Here is a 10,668-nt window from a genome sequence, read left to right as displayed (position 1 = left end):
GCTGGTAGCAGGGCAATGCAGAGCCCCAGCCCGGGGCCCAGGCACGGGCTGACTACAGGCTGAGAGCCAAAATGGGGCTGAAACCTCCCCGGAGGGAGGGCTCCTCTCACGGCATCCCAGACCAGCTCTCACCCAGAATCTGCCAGGACCCCACGGGCACTGGGCTCTCTCCTGATTTAATAAACCTCCAACGCCAGTCAGCTCACCATGCCAGCTGTGGGCTCCTGCTCGCAGCAAGCTGGGGGCTTGGAGATGTCAGGTCCGTGACATGTCCCTGCTGTTGCTCCCCAGCCAGCTGTCGCCATCCTCTGTCCCTGCCGGCACACCCCAAAGAGCTGCAGCATCTCCTCTGCTGAGACAGCAGCAGTAACGGCGGCATTGAAGTTTGCATAAATAACAGTGCCAGGAAGGGCTGAGCTGGGCAGCGGGAGGGAGCGTGATTTAGAGTCCGCTGCAGATAAAAAAGGGATTCTTCTTTCAAGTGTGTCTGTCTGGAAATGCTGCTGGCCTGTAGGGGAGTGCTAAATCTTACTGCTCGGCAGGCTTCCTTGCACTGAGGGCCAGATCCTGAGCTGCAGCAACCCTTGGCGAGGTCCCTGGGGCTGGGCTGGCTCTGGCTAGGCAGGTCTCTCCCCGGCGCTGCTGGGCTGCAGGCTTTGGTCTGTGCCACGCATGGCTGATAAACAGGAGCAGTCGGTATGGAGAGCTGGGTGCTGCAGGTGGGCTGGGCTCCCCAGGGAGCTGCTGACCCTCCAGTTGCCCCAAGCCTGGGGGGACCCAGCCCGTGGTCACCTGACCTCCCCAGCATCCCTAGAAGAGGCTCCCTGGGCTGTGCTAATGGCTGGCTGTCCCTGCTCTCCCATGGGAGAGAGCTTCTAGGAGTGCTGTGCTGCACCCCAAGGTGTAGACCCCACCCATCTACCATGCCTCTGGCTGCAGTGAGGGTCTCGGCCACGAGGACGGGCTCAGTGAAGCTGGAGAGAGAATAAATTAGCGAAGAAATCAGCCAGCCCTCACCGGGCAAGGTTCAGAGGTGGTTCATAGACACGGATCTCATTTCTGTTACTTCTGGACATCATTTTATATAATATTCGATGTTAAACTAAATAGAACCAAATTGGATTAACAAGCAATGAATTATCATACACTTTGACTGTTAAGCCCACAAAGACGAACAAATAAATTGGAGGGATCAAAGATCTGAAAGCACAGAGCAAGAATATATATATTTCTGCTTAAAGCATAGCACTGCAAACGGAGAGTATTGTGGGCAGGGAAAGGGGAAGCGAAGGTCCTGGTGCCGCGTTTGTGTTGCTCCCAGATCCGGACTCTGCTCCCGTGCCGTGGTGCTGGTGGGGAAAGGCGCGGGCCCGGCTGCCTGCTGCGTGGCTGCCTGCCGTTACTCGCCTCGGGCAGGAACCCGAGTCTACCTTCACCGGCAGCCCCAGCGGGCCTTCCACTTGTTTAACTTGCATCTGTTTTTTGTTTTGTGTTGTCCTTTTCTTTTGAATGTGATGTAACCGAGCGTCCCCGAAGAGCCATCAGAGAACAAACACGGGCAGGTGTACAATTATAGAGCTCACCTCCGCCGCCGCGTGCCGAGGGCCCTGCACAGCTCCTCCTCTGCTCCCGGCCCTCGGTGACAGGAGCGGGCTGCGGCAGGAAGGATGGCTCTTTGGGGACAAACACTGGGCTTTAGGGTAGACATCATGCTGCTGGTGGGGCAGCTTCTGTGGGGATGTGGTTGGTCGCTGCTCTGCTGCAGCGTGATCAGTCATTGCAACCCAGCATTAAAAAAAAAAAAACCAAAACCCCCAACCCCCCAAAAAACTCAGAAAAACCCAGAAAAGCACCACTGTAGTACTGTTGTAGAAAGCCCTGCTGTAGCACTTTCCATTAATACAGATAAAAAATTGAGACACATGGCAAACAATATTTACCCCATCACTGATCAAGCTTAAAAGCTTTTCCCAAGAAAAATTGCCTCTGGATTGCAGTTAAATAATGGGCAGGGGGACTGGTGCCTGCGGAGCCTCTGCCATGTCTCCTGTGCTGCCTGCAGGTGTTCCTGCCGGGGCAAGGGAAGGTGGAGGGGATGGCAGCAGAGGGTCAAAGGCAAACACAAGACTGATCGCTTTAGGACGAAAGAAACTCAAAGTTGGCCCTGTGCTTTGGGAGGGGTGGCCCAGGAGCAGAGCAGCAGCCTTCGTGGGGGCCAGTCTGTGCTGCCTGAGGGTGATGAATTGTCTTCCAAGGCCAAGATAAAAAGAAATTATGATAATAAAACCTCCAAGAGAGAGAAGCTCAGCACAAGGGTTTCAAGCTTCCCGGACAGTAGGGGTGGGGGTTGCTTGGTGGGAGCCCATGTCCCCCAGACATGGACAGCAAAGCTGGGACAGGGGCTCCCTCCACCCCCAGGGCAGGGGCTCCAGCGTGGCCCTGCTCCCCTGCTGTGGCAGAGCTGGTTTCCCCTTCCCAGCCCCAAACCTCTGCCTTCCCCGCCTCGCCCTCACTCCCCAGCCCCTTTTGCAGGCAGCTCTCCTGCCCGTGCAGACGGAAGCTGTATCACGTGCGTATTTTGCCATCTCCCATCACTTGCGGCAGGCTTTGCAGACCAGAGGCCCCAGCACATAGGACCCATTCGGCCAGCGTGGTGCTGAGGCAGCTTCACAGGGCAGGGGCCACCCTGGGAAGGGCTGGGTGCAGGGCTGGGGAGCCAGGCAGGGGCTCCAGGGATGGGGACTGCAGCAGTTCCATCCCGGTCCTGCTATGAGAAACCCTCAGCTGCTCCTCTCCCTGGGTGCCCATGCAGAGAGCAGACAGAGGCGGGGTTGTTTTGACTAGAAAAGGAAAAATGAGCAAACAACATTCTTCAGGTTCCTTTTTTTTTTTTTTTTTTTAACTTTCCTGATAAGGAAAGAACCTTTTTTTTAACTCCCCTTTCTTCCTCTGCTGCACACAGGCTCAAAGGCTGTTCTTTATCTATTTGATTCTCTGTAAAATTGATCTTATTCTCTTTGGAGGAGTTAGGTTTAAATCACAGGATGAAATCCTGACCCCAGTGAATCAATATCAAATCTCCTATCAACCTCAGCCTGGGGTAGAGATTTTGGCCATGGGGCTTTGGTTCCCCCGTTCCCAGCGGGAAATGTCATCGTTGATGGAGGACGTTTTTGTCCTTGGTCAGCAAGCTGTTCCCAAGGTCTCTATTAAAGCATACCGCTTCTGCTGTCCTTCTGCTCCAGCCCCACCTGCCTGTGCTCGTGATCAAGGCAAGGGCTGAACTCTCCTGCTCTAAATTTTGGTGGAAAGCCTCCAGCCCACCTGCCTGTTACTTTCCCGGCCCTCCTCTGGCTCGCTCGCTGCCTCTGTTGGAAGATGCTCGTAGGCATGAAGGCGTAGCATGGCGATGGCCAGCCTGGCTGGGTGAGGCAGGAGATGTCTTCAGCAAGGGCTGAGCTCTGGCTGTCTGCACCATCCCCCCTCCATCATTTGCCCCAGCCTCGGAACCCTGGCATGGCCCTGCATCCCCCTGTGCCCCTTGCCTAGCCCTTGGCCCAGGGGAAGTGCCCAGCACTGACACCCACAGCCATGCTGGGTGCTCCAGCGCTGTGCTCCCCTGGGCAGGAAAACCTAATTTTTTTTTTTTTTTTGCTTCCTGTTGCCATAGCAACCGTACCCCACCTCCTCAGTGGTTGATGGGGGCTGGCTGGGCAGCCTGAGCGCCGGCCGGGGCTGTGGGCAGGATGCGGCCCCCGGCAGGGAAAGGGTCGTGCTGGCTCCCCTCCATGTGCAGTGGGTCTGGCGGCCGCTGTGCTGGGGCTGGGGTCAGCAGGGCCTCCCCTTTGCTGAGGCATCCCTATGGCAGCTGCATCTCCCCTTCCCACTGCTGGTGGTGCAAGGTTCCCCTGAGGCTGATGATACAGCAAAGCTGTGTCTTTATCGGAGGATACTGGTAGCATTCAGCTGCTTTTGAAGTCTCCGAAGAGAGCTGGGATATTTCTTGATCTACTCTTAAATAAGTCATCGCCGCTGCTGTTAACTCGCATTAAGCACCGGAAGATGCCGGGTGCGCGAGGAGAGGCGTGCGCGGCTCCGCACACCGGGATGGGAGCCTGGCTGCATGGGGTGCGCAGCCGTGGAGCATAGCCTCAGGAAGAGACTTTGGGGTATTAAATATTTGATGAGAAAAGTTTATTTTAGCCTGAGCCAGACTGGAATCGCTGCGCCTCTAGAATGCTGTTGGTTGGAGGAACGCTCTCGGCTGGTTTTGTGTTGTTTTTGCGCTTTGATTTCTCTTGGCGGTGTTGCAGTTTTGGTTCCACATCACCCCTAGCCCCAGCACAGCCACAGCCATCGGGTTTGTGCCTGACACCTGCATGCTGCCCACAGAGCTGCGTCCTGCCTCTGTACGTATATCCACACGTACACACTGGGGCATCTCATCCCTTTCCAAGGCACTAATAAAGGAATGTGTTGCTGTTCTGGCTTGAACGAGCAATGGTTTGCACCCAGATACCCTTTTGGTTGGGTTTTTTTTGTGGTTCTTTGCTCACTCTTAGCTGTGGGAAGGAGGAGGTTTTGCAGAAGGCTGAAGCAGTGGCAGGTGTCTGGGAGATGCTCGGTGTTAACAGAAACATGGACAGGTCAGACTGTGGTTTTTAAATGCTACTTTTTTGCTTTTGCCAGTCCCCCTTGGACTCTCTTCCTACCAGCAGCACCTTTAGTGTTTATCTCATTCGAGTCCTCTAAGCAGATCTTATCTCTACATTTATTGCATCTTTGGGAATAGTAATTTTCAAGTCAACTTTCACATTACTCCATATTTGTTACTACTCCTCTGTCGAGGGAAAACCTGGCTCGTTATTAGTTCTCTGCCTGATACAAAGCATTTAATTTGAACAGAAACCACCAAGAGAGAGATACATATTGCTTTTCATAACCAAAGTGTCAACATCTTGACCAGACTGTAGCTGAAGCAATCTTTACCATATGGTGGATTTTTATACTTTAACGTCACATCTGCATCCCCGCTGCCTCTCCTTTCATTTCGGAGATGCCGTGCTGGTGATAAAAGGCACTGTCTGCATGTCCTTCCTCAACACAATCACAAAAGGACCCCTCAGCAGATAAGGAACTAAACCAGAGATACAATAGCTGTGGCTTCCCACTGGCTTTCTACTCAATAGCTTTCTGCTATGCAGTTAAAAAAAAAAACAAAAAGACGGAAAGAATAGCAACGAGGGAGCATGTTGGGAAAATAAGCCCCTGTAAATCCTAGGGAGGGCACGGCTGCCGAACATGCTGGGAATAGCGACTAGAATCGGGCTGAAGCAAGACAAAACTGTTTTTTTCTGGATTCCTGGTAAATGGGATGCTACGGACAGCTTTGGTGAAGCTCAGGGGCCTTCAGAGCATCCAGACTTGGTTTTTAGGAAGAAACAGAGGCTGTATTAGTGTTTGCGTTATACTGTAGTAAAACCCAAAATGTATTAAACTCTGTTGAATCCTGGTAGGGATGGTTTGTGCGAAGTTTCTAGTTCAAAAGCTTGTTCAAACCACAGTGCAGTTGGAAAACACCTGTACCTGACACCAAGCAGCAGGCAAATGTTTTGCACAAACGGCTGCCGAGCTGGGGTCGGGGCCGTGCTGACAGCAGTCAAGAGCGCTCAAAGCATCGCCTCTGTTTTCTGCTTGCTTGGGCACTGCTTGTCCCAGCTCCCGGCTGAGGCACTGGTGCCGGTCCCACACCCCTCCACTGCTTCTCCCCATCCCCAGCTGGTCTCCGAAGGATGCCAGAAGCTTCATTCCTTGAAGTGTGCTCTAAGCATCAGTCTTCCGGGCAGCTGAATTTCTTGACGTGCCCTCAGAATTGGCTACAAATGCCCATTTTGATTGTATTGAGGTTGCACAGTCTCTGTACCAGCTCCTTCCTTTTCTTGCCTGGGCTGGCCCAGAGCCCTGACCTGCAAAGGGGAGAAACAGTACTCCCATCCCACCTCCACGCCACACCGCCACGATTGACATTTTAAGTCCTGATTTTTGTTAGGCTCTTGCCTGTCCTTTTTTCTACCCCAGGGTCCCCCAGTCTCACCTGCCTGCCTTCCCACACCCCTTCCCACATCCCTGGCAGCTTCGCAGAGCCTGTGGAGTTTGCTTGGGTGCAAGGAGGAATGGGGTTGGGCTCCATGCTTGGCATGTGCCCTGAACTCCTGCCTCAGCATTTTGCATGCTGCATAGGATTTTATTGTATTTCTTTAATGGGAAGTCATGCAGCTCTGAACCCCAAATACACCGCTTTGTAAGAGTAGTGGCTGGAAGAATCCGCAGATAATTCAGTCCTGCCTCTCTTAAGTGAAATAGGATGTTAATACAATACAGTGGAGAATCGCTAATACAATCCTATTTTTATACTAGCACTTTCATGTCATATTAGAAGAAGATTCGACTTTTAGATCTTTTTTAGCAATTTAGCACAGTAAGGATTTCATTATACTGACAGAACTATTGACAAAAAGAAACACATTAGAATTGGGAGGATAATGGTCCTTGGGAAGAGGAAATTTTGCAAGGCTTTTCATTTAAAACCGGACTGGACAAAGTAACAGGCACTGTGCTGTGGGGAATAATCCTGCATTAGCAAAGGGGTGGACTAGATGACCTTTTAAGTCTTGTCACAGACTAATAGAAGTCGGAGATGGAAGAGACTTTTAGGTCACATCAAACGTTCCTTCCAACCCAGTGCAAGATTATTTCTTGATATATTTGATGGTGTTTTTTTCCACTTCTAAAAGTTCCAAGTCACGAAGCTTTCTCTCTGAAGGAGTCTTTTTCACAATATTTCACCCAGTAAGCGTGCGCTTAACTTTGCGCGCTATCATTAATTCCCCTGAAATTAAGCCTCTGCGGGATTTAACAGCTTTAATTGGATTACTCACAGCCTGCAAAGTTAAGCACCTGCATAAGGCTTTGCAAGAGGGAGGTTTAACAGATCTTAGCATTAAGTTCTTCTCACTTTTCCACCTTAATCTTTATTTTGTTTCATAGTCTTCTCACCTTTCCCTTGCCTGGTTCAGCTCAGCCTCTCCTCCTTCCTCCTCCCGGCGCGCAGGCAGTTCCCACCGGCCCTGGTGGCGGTGACACGGACCACGCAAACTCTCCTCACCAGACCGGCTGCGACTCGCAGGCATGCGAGAAATGGAGAGCTGCGTCACCACCAGCGGCACGGCTTCTGGCACCAGATCTAAATTGGGGTTGTTCTTGCTGTACTGAACAATTAAAGTGCTTTTCCCCTCCCCAGCTCCCTGCCTGCTTTGGAGCAAGAAGAGAAGAAAGTGTCGGGATGCAGCCCAGGATGGCAGCACCACCCAGCAGGCAATCTGGCGAGGTGGTGAACCTCGCTCGCCGCCGCTCTGCAACAAGAGGAGGAGAAACTTTCCCGTTCCATCTGCTCCCAGCCTTCTCAACTAGGTACCCGCTTTCTACACAGAGAGCAGATGTTCCTGCTGGAAATAGGCTTTCCTTCTGAAGTTGGAGCTATCACTTTGCATTAGAGCCTGCAAGCCTGCTTTCTGCCTTATAGTGCTTTCCCTGCTGACAGGGTGTGAGGCACAAAACATTTTAAATGAAGATCTTTACAATTGTGAACATGCTGCAATAAATATTAATGCTAACTTGTTAAATGGCGAATCAGCAATTTATATAATGGCTGGGGATGCCTCTCCTTAAGTGACACACGGTGGTTGGGTGTTTCTCCGTGTTTCCCAGCCTTGGCTCACGGCTGCCTTTTGGAGAGGGGTGTTGCCTGTTCTCCTGCTGCTCTGGGGACACGGTCCCTGATGATGCCATGCCACATTTGCCACCCTAGGGACTGCAGCACAAGTGGGTTGCAGAGAGGGTTTGAAGCCCGAGCTACTCTGGATGGCTCCAGCAGGACAGCAGGCATGCCGGGCGATTCTCTGTATGAACCATCCGTGGGTGTCTGAGGGCTGCCCTGCAAAGCCCGTTTCTGCCCAACATCCCGCATGCATTTGCAGCCCAGATTCCTTTTTCCTTAGTTTAATTGTCTCAAAGGGAGAGACAGGACCTTCGCGTACCTTGGTGCTGGGAGTGTGGATGAGCATTGGTAGAGTTGTCTTGATTGTTGAATAAAAGGCACCTCAGAAGCATGACCTATTGCTATTGATTAACATATTACATTAAAACGATGGCGACCTGAATAGGCAGATCAAAGCAAATGCTCAGGTTCTGTTGTTTCCCTGGCGTGCTGGAGGGTTGTAAATAGAACTTGACCAGGCTCCAGCCCAGCTCTCCGGCTGCCTCTTGCCTCCTGAACAGGCGTGTATTGTCCAGGCAGGAGGTGAATTTTCAGAAGAGACAAAAGCAAGACAAGTTCCTTTTTTAGATTTTAAGCTTGAGTTCATCCAGAGGAGACAATTTACTTCTCTTTGTTGTTTCCAACATCATTCATCCCTTCTGTTTGTGCTCTGTAGAGGCTGAGCCTGGGATATCATCTGAAAGAAGTTCCTCTTTCAGGATCTTTGATGTTAGGTTTGTTATATGTATATTTGAAAAGTACTTCTGCGATGACAAAGCTCAGTACTACTCCTGCTGGGCTGATGTGTGTGTGAACCGCGCCAGTGAGTGGCAGTGATTAATCCAACAGCACCATGTGCTTTTGCTGCTGAACGGCTTGCAGTGTGGACAAAGCAGCAGCACGTTGGATTTAAATTGGTGACAAAGGGGATGGAGTAGTTTTGCTTGTCCTCAGGTGTGGAGGACTTTGCAGGGGGCACTGAGGTGGGCCCCCTGGTTGGCCAGGCTTTCCTGCCTGCAGCGCAAGGAGGGGTGCCCTGCCCGGGCTGTCGAGGGTGGGCTCCTGCTCTGTTATGCAGTGGGGGCTTCCAGCCCTTGGTGGCCAGAGTGGCCAGTCCAGCCAAGGCATGTGAAATTCATCCCCAGGGTCTGCCACAGTGCCTCAGCTGAGACTGTGAGGATGGGCTGACTTGTTGCATATTATACCAATTTCAAAGAAAAGCTCCACATCCTCTGCAGGTAGCTACCCCCAACCAGGAGGGCTTGGTTGTTGCCTGGATCTAAACCATCACTCAGATGCCTGCCTTGCAGCACGCAGCTGGATCACTTGCAGGCTCCTGTCAGGGTGCCATCGACTCCAGGTTTGCTCTTTAGCACCTTCCCACCCACGAGCAGAGGATGAGGGTGGCTGTGCCAGCCTAGCTCAGGACTCAGCTCCATGCTCAGCCTCCAACACCAGCCAGCAGCAAACACTGGGGAGAGGGTCTCAGATGGAAGGGCTGAGCTTTCCCATGGCAGAGCCTGCGGGCTTCCAGCAGTGAGGGGCACGGGGATGCCCCAAGCCAGGGATGGCAGCCAGGCTGCTGGGCTCTGTAGCCAGCCAATCTGCTCCTCTGTTTATAAGTCTGGTCTCTTTTGAAGCAGCTCATGCTCTTGGCTACCGCAACATCTGGTGGTAATAAACCATACCATGTAATTGTGTTCTGTGTGGAAAAGGGTTTCCTTTTTTTTTCAGCTTAAATTTACTACCTAATAATTTCATATGCCCAAGGATAGGTTGGGAGTGTCATTGTGGCACTGGTGGTAATTTGCAGGGTGTTCTTTCTGCCACAGCCTGTGGTGCTGTAAAAGACTCGATGCCCACGGGGATGGGCTGAATGCACGAAGCAGGCTGAGGTGACCTGGCACGTGGCCCTGCCAGCCTCTCTGTCCCTGTTAGATGGGGCTGAAATCTGGTTTTGTTTGCTAGATGCTACATAAATAAAATCCAGACCTGTCACATTTGCTGCTAATTGGCTTGCAAAGGCTGCTTGTTTGAATTGTGGAGCTCTCACGGAAATGGGTGACCTTTGGCAGTGCTAATGTTTCCCATGAAATCCCCAAAGATCCATACGCTCCCTCGGTCCTGCTGAGAGGAGCTGCTCCCCTGGTCTCCCATGCCTTCAACCCTGCACTCTTATGCTTTCCTCCCTCTCCCTCCCACCTTGCACTCAACTCTTCTTCCACGACACGTGACAGGAAAGCTGCTTCATCAAAACAGGTTAATTAACGAGCAGCAAAAGCCAGGTGCTCACAGTTGTTAAGAAAGGGCAAATGAAGCAAAGCATCAACTCTTTTTGTGGCTTCTGGCCTGTTTCTGAGGCAACATTCAGGGCACTGGCACATCTGCAGATGCTTCCCGGGCCGGGCTCTGTCCTGTAGAGGAGCAAACCCTTTGCTGCAGGAGAAAATCCTGGCATGGCTTGGATGGTGATTTGCAAAGGATCCTGATGTGACTGGCATCTGGGACAGTGCTCTACTCCATCGCTTCTCAGCCTTGCAGCCGAGCCAGCTGCACGACTTGACATGGAGAAGGGGGCTTGCTGCCTCCAGAGCAGCCCAGCCAGCCGTAAGCTCCCCTCCTGTGCCCTGTCACCTACACGGGGCTGTACTTTACAGGTTTAGTATTTCTGCTGGCTCAGCTGCTCGACCCAGCTCAGCACCCCGCCGGTGCTGGGACCAGGGCAAGGTGACATGGCTGGGGTGAGGCGGGAATCAGGGCAGCACCCTAAACCTGCCCCGCAGTGTATGATCTGGAGCTCAGCAGGATTTATGCTGTTTCTCTACCAGGATGCTTAGCTATTCCTTTCTCAT

The sequence above is a fragment of the Phalacrocorax carbo genome, chromosome 11, assembly GCF_963921805.1.
Source record: "Phalacrocorax carbo chromosome 11, bPhaCar2.1, whole genome shotgun sequence".
Classification (NCBI taxonomy): domain Eukaryota; kingdom Metazoa; phylum Chordata; class Aves; order Suliformes; family Phalacrocoracidae; genus Phalacrocorax; species Phalacrocorax carbo.
Note: the sequence above shows the minus strand (reverse complement) of the source record.